The sequence below is a fragment of the Zea mays genome, chromosome 4 (genome assembly GCF_902167145.1).
Source record: "Zea mays cultivar B73 chromosome 4, Zm-B73-REFERENCE-NAM-5.0, whole genome shotgun sequence".
NCBI classification, from domain to species: domain Eukaryota; kingdom Viridiplantae; phylum Streptophyta; class Magnoliopsida; order Poales; family Poaceae; genus Zea; species Zea mays.
Genome location: NC_050099.1, coordinates 161,989,232 through 162,010,863, shown reverse-complemented (window position 1 = coordinate 162,010,863; position 21,632 = coordinate 161,989,232).

The window sequence follows — 21,632 nt, the reverse complement described above, 5'->3', positions numbered from 1 at the left end:
GCCTGGCGCCTTATCCTGACATGCGTGCCTCAGTCGGCAGGGTCGAAGTGACCACAATCACTTCGCCCTCCCACTGACTAATATGACAGGAAAACAGCGCCGCTCGCCCCTCTCCGACTGCTGTGCCACCCGCCAGGGTGAGGCTGACAGCAGTCAAGTCCAGCCTCAGGCGCCACAGGAAGCTCCGCCTCGCCCGACCTTGGGCCTCGGCCTCGGGAGAAGTCTCCGCCTCGCCCGACCCCAGGGCTCGGCCCCCGCCTCGGCCTCGGAAGGCGATCTCCGCCTCGCCCGACCCCAGGGCTCGGCCTCGACCTCGACCTCGGATGGTGGTCTCCGCCTCGCCCGACCCCAGGGCCCAGCCTCAACCTCGAGAGGAATCGCGTCCTCACCCAACCCCGGCCTCGGCCTCGGCCTCAGGAGGAGTCTCCGCCTCGCTCAACCTTGGGCTCGGACCGACCACGCCGCACGGGGTACATCATTACCCTACCCCTAGCCAGCTCAGGCTACGGGGGAACAAGACCGACGTCCCATCCAGGCTCGCCCCGGTAACAAGTAATGATGGCTCCCCGCGTGCGTCCATGACGACAGTGGATCTCAGCCCCTTACGAAAGCAAGGAGACATCAGCAAGGTCCCGACAGCCCCGCCAGCTGTGCTTCTACAGGGCACAAATGCTCCTTCGACAGCCACGACACCATGTACATAGGGCCCTAGCACCTCTCCGACAGCCACATTGGCATGTACATAGGGCTCCGGCTCCTCTCTACCGGACACGTTAGCATATCGCTATACCCCCATTGTACACCTGGACCCTCTCCTTGCATCTATAAAAGGAAGGGCCAGGGCCCTCATACGGGAGGGTGGTCGCGCGGGACTCTCTCTCTCTCCCTCGCGAACGCTTGTAACCCCTACTGCAAGCGCATCCACTCCGGCGCAGGACAACACGAGGCTGCGGTTTTTCCCCTTTGTGTCCCGTCTCGCGCCAACCCATCTCGGCTGGGGCACGCAGCGACAATTTACTCGTAGGTCTAGGGACCCCCCGGGGTCGAAACGCCGACAATTCTTAATGCAAACGGTATAGTTTAAATTCATATTAGGATTATGTTTGATTTTTGGAATCTGAAATCCAAAATAGAATTTGAATTTGGTTTGAATACTAGAAACTGGAATTTAAAAACAAAGCAGAAAATTCATAAAAGAAAAGAATCAAATCAGTGTTTGGGCTTCAACTTCCATGGCTGGCCCATCTCATTCTTTTCCTCTCCACCGCGGAGCCCAGCTAACCTAAACCCTAGGCCCATCGGCGCCCGTCAGCTCCACTGCAGCCGCCACCCGTATTCCCTTCGCGTACCGCCCGCGGCCCTTACGTGTGGATCCCACATGTCAGCCACCCATTGTCTGTCCCTAGCCGCGCGTGTACCTTTCGTTTTGCCACCGACCAATGGGGCCGCGCTGTCAGCATTATCTTCCTCGCTCGGGCGAGATAGTCCATGACCACGCGAATCACGGCAACAAAATGTGCCAATCCCCGCTGGAGTCCGCGCGCCCGGGCAAATCGCAACCACCTGTGACCTGCCTAACCCAGGGATATAAGAACGGGCGCGCCGCTGCTACTCGTTCTGAACGCGCCGGAGGAAATCGTGTGCAGAGGGCAGAGAATTATCCACCGTTCGGGTTTTGCTCGCTGGCGTTCAGTCTGGGGGAACTCTTGGGGTTTCTTCGCGGGAGACCAACACGGCTAGACGCGATGGCGGTTGTTCAGGACAGGGAATCCTCAAAGTCGTTTGAATTGCTCATCAGAGGAGCCTCCTGCCGCCGAACCTTGGGACGCCGTGGCCAACACATCTGCCCACTTATCTACCGGTAAGGAATCCACTGACGCGTTCGCCTCCTCCTCCACTTTGATTTGAACGAAGTCGCGTTAGCTGCGGTATAATAGAATGCAGGGCCAATGTCCACCAACAATGGCGTCGCCGCAAGTAGGCTCACCACCAGCCTGAGTGAACAGGGGAGAGAGGAGAGAGTGAAGGGATGCCCCTGATCGTCGATCTTCTGTTTAACGGCCAGGATTAAGCGAGGCATACCCCTTCGCGTGAGTCGATCCAGACCGTAGGATGTCTGGTGAATGTGTAGGATTAGATCTGGGAGGTTTTGAATCGTGGCCACTGATTTTGGATCTAGCGGTCCATATCGTGTACCGGTTCATAATGAAGGCCGTGTAATCTGCGCCATTGATCCTGCATCCAGCGGTGTCCATTGTCTGATACCCTTTTGGCTTGGCGACTTTGCATAAGAGCCCTCCTTGAGAGCACCTAGAGGGGGGGGTGAATAGGTGATCCTGTAAACTTCAAAACTTAAGCCACAAAACTTTGATTAAGTGTTAGCACAGTTAATGCCAAGTGGCTAGAGAGAAGATCTTGCACAATATGATAATCACAAAGAGTTCAACACAGAGAAGACACAGTGATTTATCCCGTGGTTCAGCCAAGTACAAAACTTGCCTACTCCATGTTGTGGCGTCCCAACGGACGAGAGTTGCACTCAACTCCTCTCAAGTGATCCAGTGATCAACTTGAATACCACAGTGTTATGCTTTTCCTTTCAATATCCCGTTTGTGAGGAATCTCCACAACTTGGAGTCTCTCACCCTTACACTTGAGATTCACAAAGAAATACGGAGTAAGGGAGGGAAGCAACACACACAAATCCACAGCAAAATGCGCACACACACGGCCAAGAAACGAGCTCAAAAGACTATCTCAAAGTTCTCACTAGAACGGAGCTCGAATCACTTAGAATGACAAACGAATGCGCAAAGAATGAGTGTGGATGATCAAGAATGCTCTTAGGTTGCTTGGTGTTCTCCTCCATGCGCCTAGGGGTCCCTTTTATAGCCCCAAGGCAGTTAGGAGCCGTTGAGAGCAAATCTGGAAGGCTGATCTTGCCTTCTGTCGTCGGGTGCACCGGACACTGTCCGGTGCACACAGGACACTGTCCGGTGCCCGATTTCCTTCCTTGAACAGCGCAGTCGACCGTTGAAGATCTGGGAGCCGTTGGCGCACCGGACATGTCCGGTGCACACCGGACAGTCCGATGCCCCCTTCCGACCGTTGGCTTGGCCACGTGTCGCGCGCAGAATCCGCGGCCAACCGTTGGCCCTAGCCGACCGTTGGCTCACCGGACAGTCCGGTGTACACCGGACAGTCCGGTGAATTTTAGCCGTACGCCGTCAGCGAATTCCCGAGAGCGGCCTGTTCGGCCGAGGCAGCCTGGCGCACCGGACACTGTCCGGTGCACCACCGGACAGTCCGGTGCCCCAGACCGAAACAGTCCCTTGGCTGTACACAGCCACCTCTTTTCTTTTCTTTTTCTTCCTGTTTTCAATACTTAGACAAGTATATTAGTACACAAAACCAATGTACTAAGACTTAGAAACGTACCTTTGCTCTTGATTTGCACTTTGTTCATCCATTGCATAAATTCACATTTAAGCACTTGAGTTGGCACTCAATCACCACAATACTTAGAAATGGCCCAATGGCACATTTCCCTTTCAATCTCCCCCTTTTTGGTGATTTATGCCAACACAACATAAGGCAACTAGAACAAGTGCAAAATCACTTCAAATAACACTTAAATTTATTTTGATTCATTTTTGGCATATATGGATCATCCTTTGCCACCACTTGGTTTGTTTTTGCAAATCAAACTCAAATCTCTATCTCTAAGTCAAACACACATGTTGAAGCATATAGAGAGATATTCCAAAAGAGATTGATCAAAGATTTCAAAAACTCCCCCTATTGCCCATAATCACCACTTCTCCCCACAAGAAGCCGACTTTTGACAAGAGACACAGTAAAAGAGTTTTGCCAAAACACAAAGCTCTATTCTACTATTTTCAAAATCTCTCAAGTGGTAGCTGATCCATTTATTGCTTTGGCCTTTATTTTCTCCCCCTTTGGCATCAAGCACCAAAACGGGATCAATCTTGGCCCTTTAACCCCATTGCCTCACCAAAATCTTCAATTAAGAGTATAAAGGCAATAAGATCATAGAGATGAACTTGGAATAAGTTACCCTCTCCTCGGAGTGCAGTGGAAGTCTTGCATGGTCCAAGTTCACCTTTCCCTTTCAATCCATCTTCGAGACTAAATCAAGCACACTCAAGCAAATGGTTAGTCTCAAAGGGTCAAGTTGTAACACATCTCCCCCTAAACATGTGCATCACTTTGCAACGGACTTGTGAGGTCCAGGGAGTGTTTGTACAACTTGAGCACCACAATAAGCAACAAAATGTAGAATGAACCTGATCAAAGGCATAAACACATGTATGCTACAATTCAATCCAAGTTTCGCGAATCTAAGACATTTAGCTCACTACGCAGCCTGCAAAAGGTCTTCTCATCTAGAGGCTTGGTAAAGATATCGGCTAGCTGGTTCTCGGTGCTAACATGAAACACTTCGATATCTCCCTTTTGCTGGTGGTCTCTCAAAAAGTGATGCCGGATGTCTATGTGCTTTGTGCGGCTGTGTTCAACAGGATTTTCCGCCATGCGGATAGCACTCTCATTATCACATAGGAGTGGGATTTTGCTCAGATTGTAGCCAAAGTCCCGGAGGGTTTGCCTCATCCAAAGTAGTTGCACGCAACACTGTCCTGCGACAACATACTCGGCCTCAGCGGTGGATAGGGCAACGGAGGTTTGTTTCTTAGAATTCCATGACACCAGGGACCTTCCTAAGAATTGGCACGTCCCCGATGTACTCTTCCTATCGACCTTACATCCAGCATAGTCAGAGTCTGAGTATCCAACCAAGTCAAAAGTAGACCCCTTTGGATACCAGAGCCCGAAGCAAGGCGTAGCAACTAAATATCTAAGAATTCGCTTCACCGCCACTAAGTGACACTCCTTAGGATCGGATTGAAATCTAGCACACATGCATACGCTAAGCATAATATCCGGTCTACTAGCACATAAATAAAGTAAAGACCCTATCATTGACCGGTATGCTTTTTGATCAACGGACTTACCTCCTTTGTTGAGGTCGGTGTGTCCGTCAGTTCCCATCGGCGTCTTTGCGGGCTTGGCATCCTTCATCCCAAACCTCTTTAGCAAGTCTTGCGTGTACTTCGTTTGGGAGATGAAAGTGTCGTCCTTGAGTTGCTTCACTTGGAACCCAAGGAAGTAGTTCAACTCGCCCATCATCGACATCTCGAATTTCTGCGTCATCACCCTGCTAAACTCTTCACAAGACTTTTGGTTAGTTGAACCAAATATTATGTCATCGACATAAATTTGGCACACAAACAAATCACCATTACAAGTCTTAGTGAAAAGAGTTGGATCGGCTTTCCCAACCTTGAAAGCATTAGCAATTAAGAAATCTCTAAGGCATTCATACCATGCTCTTGGGGCTTGCTTAAGTCCATAGAGCGCCTTAGAGAGCTTACACACGTGGTTGGGGTACCGTTCATCCTCGAAGCCAGGGGGTTGCTCCACGTACACCTCCTCCTTGATTGGCCCGTTGAGGAAAGCGCTCTTCACATCCATTTGGTACAACCTGAAAGAATGGTGAGCGGCATATGCTAGCAAGATTCGAATTGACTCTAGCCTAGCCACAGGAGCAAAAGTCTCCTCGAAATCCAAACCTGCGACTTGGGCATAACCTTTTGCCACAAGTCAAGCCTTGTTTCTCGTCACCACCCCGTGCTCGTCCTGTTTGTTGCGGAACACCCACTTGGTTCCCACAACATTTTGCTTAGGACGAGGCACCAGCGTCCAGACTTCATTTCTCTTGAAGTTGTTGAGCTCTTCCTGCATGGCCAACACCCAGTCCGGATCTAGCAAGGCCTCCTCTACCCTGAAAGGCTCAATAGAAGAGACAAAGGAGTAATGCTCACAAAAATTAACTAATCGAGAACGAGTAGTTACTCCCTTGCTAATGTCACCCAGAATTTGGTCGACGGGATGATCCCTTTGAATCATCGCTCGAACTTGGGTTGGAGGTGCCGGTTGCGCATCTTCCTCCATCACATGATCATCTTGTGTTCCCCCTTGATCACACGCCTCCTGTTGATGAACCTGTTCATCGTCTTGAGTTGGGGGTAGCACCATAGTTGAGGAAGATGGTTGATCTCGTTCATCTTGTTCCTGTGGCCGTACTTCTCCAATCGCCATGGTTCGTATAGCGGCCGTCGGAACATCTTCTTCATCTACATCATCACAATCAACAACTTGCTCTCTTGGAGAGCCATTAGTCTCATCAAATACAACGTCGCTAGAGACTTCAACCAAACCCGATGATTTGTTGAAGACTCTATACGCCTTTGTATTTGAGTCATAACCTAACAAAAACCCTTCTACAGCTTTGGGAGCAAATTTTGAATTTCTACCCTTCTTCACTAGAATGTAGCACTTGCTCCCAAATACACGAAAGTACGATACATTGGGTTTGTTACCGGTTAGAAGCTCATACGAAGTCTTCTTGAGGAGGCGATGAAGGTAGACCCTGTTGATGGCGTGGCAAGCCGTGTTCACGGCTTCCGACCAAAAACGCTCGGGGGTCTTGAACTCTCCAAGCATTGTCCTCGCCATATCGATTAGCGTCCTGTTCTTCCTCTCTACCACACCATTTTGCTGTGGTGTGTAGGGAGCGGAGAACTCGTGCTTGATCCCTTCTTCCTCAAGGAACTCCTCCACTTGAAGGTTCTTGAACTCGGACCCGTTGTCGCTCCTTATCTTCTTCACCTTGAGCTCAAACTCATTTTGAGCTCTCCTGAGGAAGCGCTTGAGGGTCCCTTGGGTTTCAGACTTATCCTGCAAAAAGAACACCCAAGTGAAGCGGGAAAAGTCATCAACAATAACTAGACCATACTTACTTCCTCCTATGCTCAGATAGGCGACGGGTCCGAAGAGGTCCATATGCAGCAGCTCCAGGGGTCTTGAGGTGGTCATCACATTCTTGCTGTGATGCGCTCCTCCCACTTGTTTACCTGCTTGACAAGCTGCACAAGGTCTATCTTTTTCGAAATGCACGTTAGTCAAACCTATCACGTGTTCTCCCTTTAGAAGCTTGTGAAGGTTCTTCATCCCCACATGTGCTAAGCGGCGATGCCACAGCCAGCCCATGCTAGTCTTAGCTATTAAGCATGCATCTAGACCGGCCTCTTCTTTTGCAAAATCAACTAAATAAAGTTTGCCGTCTAATACACCCTTAAAAGCTAATGAACCATCACATCTTCTAAAGACAGACACATCTATATTTGTAAATAGACAGTTATATCCCATATGACATAATTGACTAACAGATAGCAAGTTATATCCAAGACTCTCCACTAGAAACACATTAGAGATAGAATGCTCATTGGAGATTGCAATTTTACCTAGCCCTTTTACCTTGCCTTGATTCCCATCACCGAATATAATTGAATCTTGGGAATCCTTATTCTTGACGTAGGAGGTGAACATTTTCTTCTCCCCCATCATATGGTTTGTGCATCCGCTGTCGATAATCCAGCTTGAACCCCCGGATGCATAAACCTGCAAGGCAAATTTAGGCTTGGGACTTAGGTACCCAACTCTTGTTGGGTCCTACAAGGTTAGTGCAAATATCCTTAGGGACCCAAATGCAAGTTTTGTCTCCCTTGCATTTTGCCCCTAACTTCCTAGCAACTATCTTCCTATCCTTTCTACAAATAGCAAAGGAAGCATTTAAAGCACAATAAATTGTAGAGGGTTCATTTACTACTTTCCTAGGAGCATGAATAGTATTCTTTCTAGGCACATGATGAATAGCATTTCTCCTAGACATATTTCTACCATGCATATAGGAAGAACTAGAAGCAGTCATGGCATAAGAACCATAAGCATGTGAATCAAAAGCATCATAACTTCTAAAAGCATTTCTAGAATTTTTCCTATCATGATACAAAAAGGCATGGTTCTTTTTAGCACTGGTAGCCATAGGGGCCTTCCCTTTCTCCTTAGCGGGAATGGGAGCCTTATGGCTTGTTAAGTTCTTGGCTTCCCTTTTGAAGCCAAGTCCATCCTTAATTGAGGGGTGTCTACCAATCGTGTAGGCATCCCTTGCAAATTTTAGTTTATCGAAATCATTCTTGCTAGTCTTAAGTTGGGCATTAAGACTAGCCAATTCCTCAGTTAGTTTGGAAATTGAAGCTAAATGATCACTACAGGCATCAACATCGAAATCCTTACACCTAGTGCAAATCTCAACATGTTCTACACAAGATGTTGATTTACTAGATTTTTCTAGTTTAGCATTTAAATCATCATTTATGCTCTTTAAACTAGCAATTGAATCATGACATGTAGACAACTCACAAGAAAGCATTTCATTTCTCTTAATCTCTAATGCAAGTGATTTTTGTGCTTCTACAAATTTGTCATGTTCTTCATACAACAAATCCTCTTGCTTTTCTAAAAGCACATTCTTATCATTCAAGGCATCAATCAATTCATTAATTTTGTCTATCTTAGATCTATCTAAACCCTTGAATAAGCATGAATAGTCTATGTCATCATCATCACTAGACTCATTATCACTAGAAGAAGCATAAGTGGAGTCTCGAGTACTCACCTTCTTCTCCCTTGCCATAAGGCATGTGTGATGCTCGTTTGGGAAGAGGAATGACTTGTTGAAGGCGGTGGCGGCGAGTCCTTCATTGTCGGAGTCGGAGGAGCAATCCGAGTCCCACTCCTTTCCGATGTGTGCCTCGCCCTTGGCCTTCTTGTAATTCTTCTTCTTTTCCCTCTTGTTCCCCTGTTCCTGGTCACTATCGTTATCGGGGCAGTTAGCGATAAAATGACCAATCTTACCGCACTTGAAGCATGAGCGCTTCCCCTTTGTCTTGGTCTTGCTTGGTTGCCCCTTGTGACCTTTTAGCACCGTCTTGAAGCGTTTGATGATGAGAGCCATTTCTTCATCATTAAGTCCGGCCGCCTCAATTTGTGCCACCTTGCTAGGTAGCACCTCCTTGCTTCTTGTTGCCTTGAGAGCAAGGGGTTGATGCTCGTTGATCGGTCCATTCAAGGCGTCGTCCACGTATCTTGCCTCCTTGATCATCATCCGCCCGCTTACGAATTTTCCGAGTACCTCCTCGGGCGTCATCTTCGTGTACCTGGGATTCTCACGAATATTGTTCACGAGATGAGGATCAAGAACGGTAAATGACCTTAGTAATAGTCGGACGACGTCATGGTCCGTCCATCGCGTGCTTCCATAACTCCTTATTTTGTTGATAAGGGTCTTGAGCCGGTTGTATGTTTGGGTTGGCTCCTCGCCCCTTATCATTGCAAACCTTCCAAGCTCGCCCTCCACCAATTCCATTTTAGTGAGCATGGTGATGTCGTTCCCCTCGTGAGAAATCTTGAGGGTGTCCCATATCTGCTTGGCATTGTCCAAGCCGCTCACCTTATTGTACTCGTCCCTGCACAAAGAGGCTAGCAACACAGTAGTAGCTTGTGCATTTTTATGAATTTGTTCATTAATAAACATAGGGCTATCCGAGCTATCAAATTTCATTCCATTCTCTACGATCTCCCATATGCTTGGATGGAGAGAGAATAAATGACTACGCATTTTGTGGCTCCAAAATCCGTAGTCCTCCCCATCAAAGTGTGGAGGTTTGCCAAGAGGAATGGAAAGCAAATGCGAATTCGAACTTTGTGGAATACGAGAATAATCAAATGAAAAGTTCGAATTGACTGTCTTTTGTTTGTCGTAGTCGTCGTCCTTGTGGGAAGAAGTAGACTCGTCGCTGTCGTAGTAGACGATCTCCTTGATACGTCTTGTCTTCTTCTTCTTCCCATCTTAACATCTGTGGCCCGAGCCAGAGTCGTTGGATTTGTCATCTTTTGGCTCGTTGACGAAAGACTCCTTTTCCTTATCGTTGATCACGATTCCCTTCCCCTTAGGATCCATCTCTTCGGGCGATTAGTCCCTTTCTTGAAGAGAACGGCTCTGATACCAATTGAGAGCACCTAGAGGGGGGGTGAATAGGTGATCCTGTAAACTTCAAAACTTAAGCCACAAAACTTTGATTAAGTGTTAGCACAGTTAATGCCAAGTGGCTAGAGAGAAGATCTTGCACAATATGATAATCACAAAGAGTTCAACACAGAGAAGACACAGTGATTTATCCCGTGGTTCGGCCAAGTACAAAACTTGCCTACTCCACGTTGTGGCGTCCCAACGGACGAGAGTTGCACTCAACTCCTCTCAAGTGATCCAGTGATCAACTTGAATACCACAGTGTTATGCTTTTCCTTTCAATATCCCGTTTGTGAGGAATCTCCACAACTTGGAGTCTCTCACCCTTACACTTGAGATTCACAAAGAAATACGGAGTAAGGGAGGGAAGCAACACACACAAATCCACAGCAAAATGCGCACACACACGGCCAAGAAACGAGCTCAAAAGACTATCTCAAAGTTCTCACTAGAACGGAGCTCGAATCACTTAGAATGACAAACGAATGCGCAAAGAATGAGTGTGGATGATCAAGAATGCTCTTAGGTTGCTTGGTGTTCTCCTCCATGCGCCTAGGGGTCCCTTTTATAGCCCCAAGGCAGCTAGGAGCCGTTGAGAGCAAATCTGGAAGGTTGATCTTGCCTTCTGTCGTCGGGCGCACCGGACACTGTCCGGTGCACACCGGACACTGTCCGGTGCCCGATTTCCTTCCTTGAACAGCGCAGTCGACCGTTGCAGATCTGGGAGCCGTTGGCGCACCGGACATGTCCGGTGCACACCGGACAGTCCGGTGCACACCGGACAGTCCGGTGCCCCCTTCCGACCGTTGGCTTGGCCACGTGTCGCGTGCAGAATCCGCGGCCAACCGTTGGCCCTAGCCGACCGTTGGCTCACCGGACAGTCCGGTGTACACCGGACAGTCCGGTGAATTTTAGCCGTACGCCGTCAGCGAATTCCCGAGAGCGGCCTGTTCGGCCGAGGCAGCCTGGCGCACCGGACACTGTCCGGTGCACCACCGGACAGTCCGGTGCCCCAGACCGAAATAGTCCCTTGGCTGTACACAGCCACCTCTTTTCTTTTCTTTTTCTTCCTGTTTCCAATACTTAGACAAGTATATTAGTACACAAAACCAATGTACTAAGACTTAGAAACGTACCTTTGCTCTTGATTTGCACTTTGTTCATCCATTGCATAAATTCACATTTAAGCACTTGAGTTGGCACTCAATCACCACAATACTTAGAAATGGCCCAATGGCACATTTCCCTTTCACTCCTAAAATTAGTAAACCAACCCGTCGTCCATCTATGGGTTAATATGAGTCTAGAGAATGTTTCTAAGTTGGCCCCTGTACTATACATAATTTGATGCGTAGTCCAGAGGGAAATAAAAATAGGAAATTAATTATAGAAATTGATTTTTAATACAAAAAAATTCAGAAACTTGTATAATTCATATTAAATCATGTTAATTCCAAATTGAGTCATTCCAGAGACATTAATTTTGTTTTAATACTGTTTATCAACTAGTAAATTTTTTTGGCCATGAAACATGAACTAAAATTATTCACATGAGTTATGCTATTGTAGGTACTCAATAACTTCGGAAATTCATAATTTAATAACCATAAAACCAAATTTAGTGATTCTTGTTCCTATGATCTCGTTACACAGCGTAGAATATTATTACGCAGTTTATTCTTATGTTTGGTGTGATCTTAATTTTGCCCATACCATGTTTGTTTGTATTGCTACGACTAGCGTGAGTCACGAGTCACCTGAAGATCATCCTGGTACCTGGAATCTCAAGTCCCAGTCAAGTTGTGCCCTTGATCACTTCCTTTTTACCCAGTCATGTTCTTATTAATCATAATGATCTGCATAGGTTAATTTTGATAGGACCCAATAGGTTACCCTAGATTTTGACTATATTTATACCTTGTTCACCACTGGTTTTACTACTAAATTTTTGGGTAGTTCATGCTATTGCTTTATGTGGTTTTGGGTATAGAGATATTCACTACTCATGATTACACTTTTTATTATCTGTTCATTATTTACTATTCATGATAAGATCATTATGTTAATGGGAACATGGAGAACCACCCAGGAAAACAGTGCTACCACAAGGGTTTAATGGGACGCCCTTGGCTGATTAACTAGGAAAGCTAGTGGATGATTACCTTACCCGAAAGGGGCAAGGGCAGTAGGGGAGTGGTCAGTGTAGGGAGGTCCTTGGTTGATTTTGCTGCGATGGCGGTCAGTCGAGGGACTCCTGCACTGGAGCTTCCTATAAACTGTAGCGGGTTTTTTTGGAACTAGTGGAACTTTGTAAAGGCCTCGTAGTGTTACCCTGCCTCGCCTCCTCGGTAGAGGTGTATGGGATTGGCCGTCTCTTGGCAGATGGGTAACATGACTTGTGGGTAAAGATGCGCAACCTCTGCAGAGTGTAAAACTGGTATACTAGCCGTGCTCACGGTCATGAGCAGCTCGGACACTCACATGATTAAATTATGGAACTTAAACTCAATTTGTCATATGCATTGCATCGCAGGTGATGTTGTTACTTTTGTTCTACTACTTAATTGGGTTGGTATTTACTTATACTTAGTAACTGCTAATAAAATTTTGACCAACTTTAAAAGCAATGCTCAGCTCTAACCATCCTCTTTGGTAAGCCTTACACTTCACGTGAGCTCCCACCTTTGGCGAGTTCATGCACATTATTCCATTGTTGAGCTATGAACGTATGTGAGCTCACTCTTGCTGTCTCACACCCCTAGGTCAAGAACAGGTACCGTAGGATGAGGCACTTGGAGGATGTTGTGACGAGTTCGTGAGAGGTCTAGGTCGTCGTCTCCTAGTCAACTTTGGGTTGCTGGATCGTTGTCTCCTTTTGATGTAATTATTTATTTATTTTGTATAGAACTCCTGTTATATAGTAAACATGTGACATTCGATCCTGTGCCATGATTCATCATATGTGTGAGACTTGGTCCCAGCACACCTGGTGATTATGTTCGCGCCCGGGTCTTAGTGCCCCTAAAACCCGGGTGTGACAGAAGTGGTATCAGAGGAATGTTGACTGTAGGACGAAACCTAGATAGAACTGGACAACCATTATCTACTTACCTTTGCTACTCTGATCCTTTCTAAACTTAACTTAATCTTTTCTCATCTATTTCCGCTTTACTCTGATTATTCTTACCTTTTCTTTTCTAAAGACAAATGTGGATTTCACACTTTAAAATCTTGTGTCTAAAGTGACTTTTAGGAATAGGAGACCTACTCTTAGGAACAAAAACAAAATTATTTTTTAGGTATCTATGTGCTTGAATGTTTGTTCTTATGATACTTGTCTGATTTGGATCTTTGATTGAGTGTGATTAGTTGTGGAGTAATGTCCACAATTACATCTACATATACATATAGGAAAAAATGCTTATAAAAGTAACTAGACAAATTAGATTATCCCTCATTAAAAAAATGTATCTAGCTTGATAGATTCATCCCATCTTAAAAGATTCTATCCTACACTCATAGATCTATCTTATCTCAAAAGATCCTAACTTATCCTAATGTATCTAGATCCATCTTATCTTGAAAAGATTTTATCTCATCTTGATAGATCTAACTAACCTCAAAGGATTCTACCTTATCCTTATGGATTCATCTTGTCTTAATTAGCATATTTATCCCATTCTAGAATAACAACCATGATCTAATCCAAAATTTATTTAGATCTTATCTAGTCTAAAATAGTTATATCAATTTATTCTAGATCTGATCCAATCTAATAGGTTAACCTAACCTAACAAAGTCTAACCTTAAGTTGACCTACGGACATTCACTTCACCAGTTGATAGTGGTAAAATAAATGTGACTCTACTGTTATAGAACATGTTCTAACCCAACCAATAGAGTCATGATGGATTGCATAATCTGTCTGTCCCCACCCAACACCAAACAAGAGTTTGACCTACATCATGTAGTCTATCCCACCCATATTAACCATATTTCTCAACCCTGATGATATACAATAACCTAAAATCAATGAGACCAAGACCGAAGAAGAAAAGATCAAGATCAACACGGAAGGATATAACAGTCTCTCAAGATGAATCAAGACTTAAACTTTCGGACAAAGGCTTTTCCTCACCATAATCTTTCTTACCTCAACCTGTCCGGCTTATATCATACATAATAAGTAGCTAGATACCTATGCTCTCTTAATCACCCACTATTGAATATAAAAAATGAGACTCGGGATTATTGAAACAATTATAGACTAGAAGCTGAATTACAAACCAATCCTTCTGTATCCCCTTTCTTACAAATCTCGAGGACGAGATTTCTGTTAAGGGGGTAGGATTTGTAAAGCCCAAAATTGGTATAAGAAAAAAAATATAATAAATGAATAAATAAATAAATTTATAAGTTGGTGTTTTGGGGATTCCTTGAGTTCCTTTTTTATTTCTCTTTGCATACTCAACTAATGGCATTAAATTATGCAAATAACAAATAAATAAAGAAATGTGTATCTCATGCTGGTGATATTTCTGTGATGCATTTTATTTGAATCAAGGAATCATAATTAAATTGACCCCAACTTATAAATAAAATATATATATATATAAAGGGAATAATAATAAAGTCATTCCTTTCTTCCCTAATTAAACAATAGGGAGAAGAATATTCTTAATGCAAACGGTAGAGTTTAAATTCATATTAGGATTATGTTTGATTTTTGGAATCTGAAATCCAAAATAGAATTTGAATTTGGTTTGAATACTAGAAATTGGAATTTAAAAACAAAGCAGAAAATTCATAAAAGAAAAGAATCAAATCAGTGTTTGGGCTTCAACTTCCATGGCTGGCCCATCTCATTCTTTTCCTCCTCTCCACCGTGCAGCCCAGCTAACCTAAACCCTAGGCCCATCGACGCCTGTCAGCTCCACTGCAGCCACCACCCGTATTCCCTTCGCGTACCGCCCGCGGCGCTTACGTGTGGATCCCACATGTCAGCCACCCATCGTATGTCCCTAGTCGCGCGTGTACCTTTCGTTTTGCCACCGACCAATGGGGCCGCGCTGTCAGCATTATCTTCCTCGCTCGGGCGAGATAGTCCATGGCCGCGCGAATAACGGCAACAAACTGTGCCAATCCCCGCTAGAGTCCGCGCGCCCGGGCAAATCGCAACCACCTGTGACCTACCTAACCCAGGGATATAAAAACGGGCGCGCCGCTGCTACTCGTTCTGAACGCGTCGGGGGAAATCGTGTGCAGGGGGGCAGAGAATTAGCCACCGTTCGGGTTTTGCTCGCTGGCGTTCAGTCTAGGGGAACTCTTGGGGTTTCTTCGCGGGAGACCAACACAGCTAGACGCGATTGCGGTTGTTCATGATAGGGAATCCTCGAAGTCGTTTGAATTGCTCACTAGAGGAGCCTCCTGCCGTCGAACCTTGGGACGCCGTGACCAACACATCTGCCCACTTATCTACCGGTAAGGAATCCACTGACGCGTTCGCCTCCTCCTCCACTTTGATTTGAACGAAGTCGCGTTAGCTGCGGTATAATAGAATGCGGGGCCAATGTCCGCCAATAATGGCGCTGCCGCAAGTAGGCTCACCACCAGCCGGAGTGAACAGGGGAGAGAGGAGAGAGTGAAGGGATGCCCCTGATCGTCGATCTTCTGTTTAACGGCCAGGATTAAGCGAGGCATACCCCTTCGCGTGAGTCGATCCAGACCGTAGGATGTCTGGTGAATGCGTAGGATTAGATCTGGGAGGTTTTGAATCGTGGCCACTGATTTTGGATCTGGTGGTCCATATCGTGTATCGGTTCATTATGAAGCCCGTGTAATCTGCGCCGTTGATCCTGCATCCAACAGTGTCCATTGTCTGATACCCTTTTGGCTTGGCGACTTTGCATAAGAGCCCTCCTAAAATTAGTAAACCAACCCGCCGTCCATCTGTGGGTTAATCTGAGTCTAGAGAATGTTTCTAAGTTGGCCCCTGTACTATACATAATTTGATGCGTAGTCCAGAGGGAAATAAAAATAGGAAATTAATTATAGAAATCTATTTTTAATACAAAAAATTTCAGAAACTTGTATAATTCATATTAAATCATGTTAATTCCAAATTGAGTCATTCCAGAGACATTAATTTCAAGCAAGTTGTGCCCTTGATCACTTCCTTTTTACCTAGTCATGTTCTTATTAATCATAATGATCTGCATAGGTTAATTTTGATGGGACCCAATAGGTTACCCTAGATTTTGACTATCTTTATACCTTGTTCACCACTGGTTTTACTACTAATTTTTTGGGTAGTTCATGCTATTGCTTTATGTGGTTTTGGGTATAGAGATATTCACTACTCATGATTACACTTTTTATTATCTGTTCATTATTTACTGTTCATGATAAGATCATTATGTTAATGGGAACATGGAGAACCACCCGAGAAAACAGTGCTACCACAAGGGTTTAATGGGACACCCTTGGCTGATTAACTAGGAAAGCTAGTGGATGATTACCTTACCCAAAAGGGGCAAGGGCAGTAGGGGAGTGGTCAATGTAGGGAGGTCCTTGGTTGATTTTGCTGCGATGGCGGTCAGTCGAGGGACTCCTGCACTGGAGCTTCCTATAAACTGTAGCGGGTTTTCTGAAGCTAGTGGAATTTTGTAAAGGCCTCGTAGTGTTACCCTGCCTCGCCTCCTCAGTGGAGGTGTATGGGATTGGTCGTCTCTTGGCAGATGGGTAACATGACTTGTGGGTAAAGATGCGCAACCTCTACAGAGTGTAAAACTGGTATACTAGCCGTGCTCACGGTCATGAGCAACTCGGACACTCACATGATTAAATTATGAAACTTAAACTCAATTTGTCATATGCATTGCATCGCAGGTGATGTTGTTACTTTTGTTCTACTACTTAATTGGGTTGGTATTTACTTATACTTAGTAACTGCTAATAAAATTTTGACCAACTTTAAAGGCAATGCTCAGCCCTAACCATCCTCTTTGGTAAGCCTTACACTTCACGTGAGCTCCCACCTTTGGCGAGTTCATGCACATTATTCCCCACAACTTGTTGAGCTATGAACGTATGTGAGCTCACTCTTGCTGTCTCACACCCCCAGGTCAAGAACAGGTACCGCAGGATGAGGCGCTTGGAGGATGCTATGACGAGTTCGTGAGAGGTCTAGGCCGTCGTCTCCCAGTCAACTTTGGGTTGCTGGATCGTTGTCTCCTTTTGATGTAATTATTTATTTATTTTGTATAGAACTCCTATTATATAGTAAACATGTGACATTCGATCCTGTGCCATGATTCATAATATGTGTGAGACTTGGTCCCAGCACACCTGGTGATTATGTTCGCGTCCGGGTCTTGGTGCCCCTAAAACCCGGGTGTGACAAAGCCCTGGCTAGACAGTCAGTCACGACTCGCCTGAGGCCACCCATGGGTGGGACAGGCAGTCATGACTCGCCCGAGGGCATCCCCAGGCGGGAGACGTATTCACCACTTGCCCGTGGCCATCCACAGGTGGGACAGGAAGTCACAACTCGCCTGAGGCCATCCGCGGGAGGGACAGGCAGTAATGACTCGCCCGAGGCCATCCACGGACGGGATAGATAGTCACGACTGGCCCGAGGCCAACCTCCGGCAAGACAGGTAGTCACGACTCGCCCGAGGCCATCCTCCGGTGGGATACACAGTCATGACTCGCTCGAGACCACTCTCGGGCGGGAGAGGCTGTCAATAATCACCCAAGGCCAAGCCCGGCGGGAGACGCAGTCACGACTCGCCCGAGGCCACCCTCGAGCGGGAGACATAATCACGACTCGTCTGAGGCCAAGCCCAGGCGGGACAGGCAGTCACAACTCATCCGAGGCCAAGCCCGGGCAGCAGACGCAGTCACGACTCATCCGAGGCCAAGCCCGGGTAGCATACGCAGTCACGACTCGCCTAAGGCCACTTTGGCAGAACTGTCTGCACCCGGCCTCCTCCACTTCTCCCCGCCTCTTGCTCTAACCGCGCCACGTTCCACATGTCGCGGCCTCCATCCACCTAACGCCCCCCAATCTGCCTCCCGATGCAATTCACGGTCCCACACACCCGACGCCCCGCCCCCGAGCCTGCCTCCCAATGTCACCTCCCTCGCATGTCGACTAGAAACGTGAAGTTTGGTTGGTAACATCACTAAACAATGATCTATACATACAAAAGTGTCACCCTATTGGTTGATTACCTCACTAAACAATGACATATGCCTGCATAAGTATTACCCGTTGCAACGCACAGGCATATACCTAGTACTGTTTGGAGAAAAGATAACTACAATAGTGCGCTAAGAGAAGAGCACCAAAAGGTTATGCACACATCTCTACTACTTATTAAGGCTGCAATAGTAGTCTGCCATTCCGCGTTCTGCCATTCCCTATTCTACCTTTCTGATTCCCTCCTCCCTGCGCACAGTCCATTCCCATGTTTTGCCACCATTCTATATCTATCATTCTCATTCCCCCTCCCCGCAAAGCCCATTCCCATTCCCCCGTACAGCCAACGCCTAGCTAAAATTAAAAAAATACACATGGCCCCAAGGGGGTTCAAACCCACAACCTTTCAAGCAAATGCTAGTAGTAGCTACCACTACACCACATGTGTGTTTATGTCTACATCTATAACAGAAAACACATGTACTACATCTCTCCCTAAGCCCACCTGTTACAATTGCACAATGCGTATCACTGAGATTCTTGAATTATATTTTTGGATGGAGGGAGTAGTATTTAAAGAAGAGCCTTGCATGCAATTTCTTTTGTTTGAATAATGTTTTCAACTTAAATTCCTTTTTTGCATGCGTGACATTTATTCTTCGTAATATTTTTTCCATGGATCTGACTTGTGAGTCATTTTTATAAACCAACGCCAAACATGAATCTTACTTTGAAAACCCCGAACAAACACCATTAGCAGGAGGCACTCGTGTTGGGGTCGCTCATCGACGACAAGAAAAAACTTGGCGACTGCCAGTTCGACCTCTAAAAACAGTCCTACGTGGCCGCATGTGCCGCTATGTACGACAAGCTCCGCCACAGCCGCCGCTTGGACGCGGTGTAGAGCAGCTGCTCCGTGTTGTCCATCGTCAAGCAGGGGAACCTCATGGTCGTCGCCAACGTCGGCGACTCTCGGGTTGTTCTGGTCACCGCATTCGACGACGACGTCATCACGTCGTCTAGCTCATCGTCCACCTGAAGCCCAACCTACCACGTAAGTCGCTACTGACTGGCCATAAATTCTTGCGCGCTGAGACGATGGCCGTTGCTGACGTTGTATGAGTGTCCTCGAACACGATGTATGTAGAGGAGTAGCGCATTCGATGGTGCAACGACCATGGTACTACCTTGCTGATGAGCCTGGGGTGCACTTCGTTTTACAGCCCAGCCAAGAGTCATCAGTACTCGATATGTCGCGCGCGTTCGACGATTACTATATCGAGGACTGTGGCATCATCTTGGCGCCAGAGGTGACGTAGAGGAGGACCGACAACAATGACCAGTTCGTCATCCTCGCCACCGTTGGGGTAGCTTTTGTGTCGGCTTGCCTTTAATTCTCCTCGCAAATGCACACTTGCCTTTTTGTTTAAGCAAAAGCGTCTTTTTGTTTAAGCAAAAGCGTATGATGGTACGTGTCTGATGACTAACGATGTACGAGGGAATTTCTTCCGGTATGTGTGGAACGTGCTCTCCAATGATGAGACCATGCAAATCGTGACATATATCGAAGTCTGCATGATACTGATGGTTGCAATGTAGTGGTGAAACAGATAGATTATAAATAACAAAAATTATGTATGGCCAAAATCACAAATTGATTATGAAATATTTTTTTATAACGGTATAACACACATTTTATATATAAGTTATTGTAGTATACTGATATTATATATTCCCGTTGCAATGCACGGGTATTGAGCTAGCAAGTATAATAATCATGTGTATATATACAAAGAAAACAAAGGAGTAAAACACATAAAGGCTTGTTCGTTTTGGTGATAATCCACATGTATTGGGTGGGATTGAGCCGGTTTAAATCCATAACAAGTCAAAATTCACCCCAATCCCACCCAATACACTCCAATACACATGTAATATCAATAACCGAACAAGGCCTAAGTATAATAATCACGTGTATATGTACAGGCTCACCCAAGCGTTCATGAGACTTCCCGTGTGTTACGTACAGCACTTCACACCGAAGTAGAGATGGCAATGGGTAAATACCCACCGGGTTTTACTAACTCATACACATACGCACGACACAAAAATAACCCCATCGGGTCACCCATATACGTTGGTGGGTATGGATTTACCCCATACCCATACCCATGTGGGTATGGGTCACCCATCGGGTCACCCGTACCCACAAAAATTAAACATCTATCAAAATATTATATATACAAATGTCAAATATATTCATCTAAATATCATTACAAAATTTCTAGTATCATTTAACCATCCATTCAACACACCAAATATAATTGGAAAAAGTAGTAACACTAGGATAGTACTACATAGTCGGCGTTTCGAGACCGGGGGGTCCCTGGGCCGACGAGTGAAATGTCGCCGCGTGCCCCAGCCCAGATGGGTCGGCGCGAGACGGAGCGCGAAGGGGGGAAGAAAGGGCAGCCGGAGCGAGAGAGGGAGGTGGAAATCCCGCGGCCTTCGTGCTTTTGTCCCGCGCCCAGGTCGGGTGCGCTTGCAGTAGGGGGTTACAAGCGTCCATGCGGGAGAGGGAGCGAGCGGCCTCACGCGAGCGCCTGTCCCGTCCTCTTCCCCGCGCGGCCAACCCTCTGTAAGAGGGCCCTGGTCCTTCCTTTTATAGGCGCAAGGAGAGGATCCAGGTGTACAACGGGGGTGTAGCAGAGTGCTAACGTGTCTAGCGGAGGAGAGCTAGCGCCCTAAGTACTTGCCATCTTGGTAGCCGGAGAGGTTTTGGCACCCGGTTCGTGTGGTGTCGTGGCCGTCGGAGGAGCGCTGAAGCCTGGCGGAAGGACAGCTGTCGGAGCTGTTGAGTCCTTGCTGACGTCCTCTTGCTTCCGTAAGGGGGCTGAGAGCCGCCGTCGTCATAGAGCGTGCGGGGCGCCATCATTGCTTGTCTGGCGGAGCGAGCCAGATGGGACGCCGGTCTTGTTTCCCGTAGCCTGAGTCGGCTTGGGGTAGGGTAATGATGGCACCTCCTGTTGACGTGGCCGGTCCGCGCCCTAGGTTGGGCGATGTGGAGGCTCCTCCGAGGTTGAGGTCGAGTCTGTCTTCCGAGGCCGAGGTCGAGTCCGAGCCCCTGGGTCGGGCGAGGCGGAGACCGTCGGCTGAGGCCAGGGTTGAGTCCGAGCCCTAGGGTCGGGCGAAGCGGAGTTCGTCGTCTTCAGGGGCTGAGCCCGTGTTCGAGCCCTGGGTCAGGCAGAGCGGAGTTTGTCGTCTTCAGGGGCTGAGCCCGAGTCCGAGCCCTGGGTCGGGCGGAGCGGAGTTCGCCGTCTTCAGGGGCTGAGCCCGAGTCCGAGCCCTGGGTCGGGCGGAGCGGAGTTCGCCGTCTTCCGGGGCTTAGCCCGAGTCCGAGCCCTGGGTCGGGCGGAG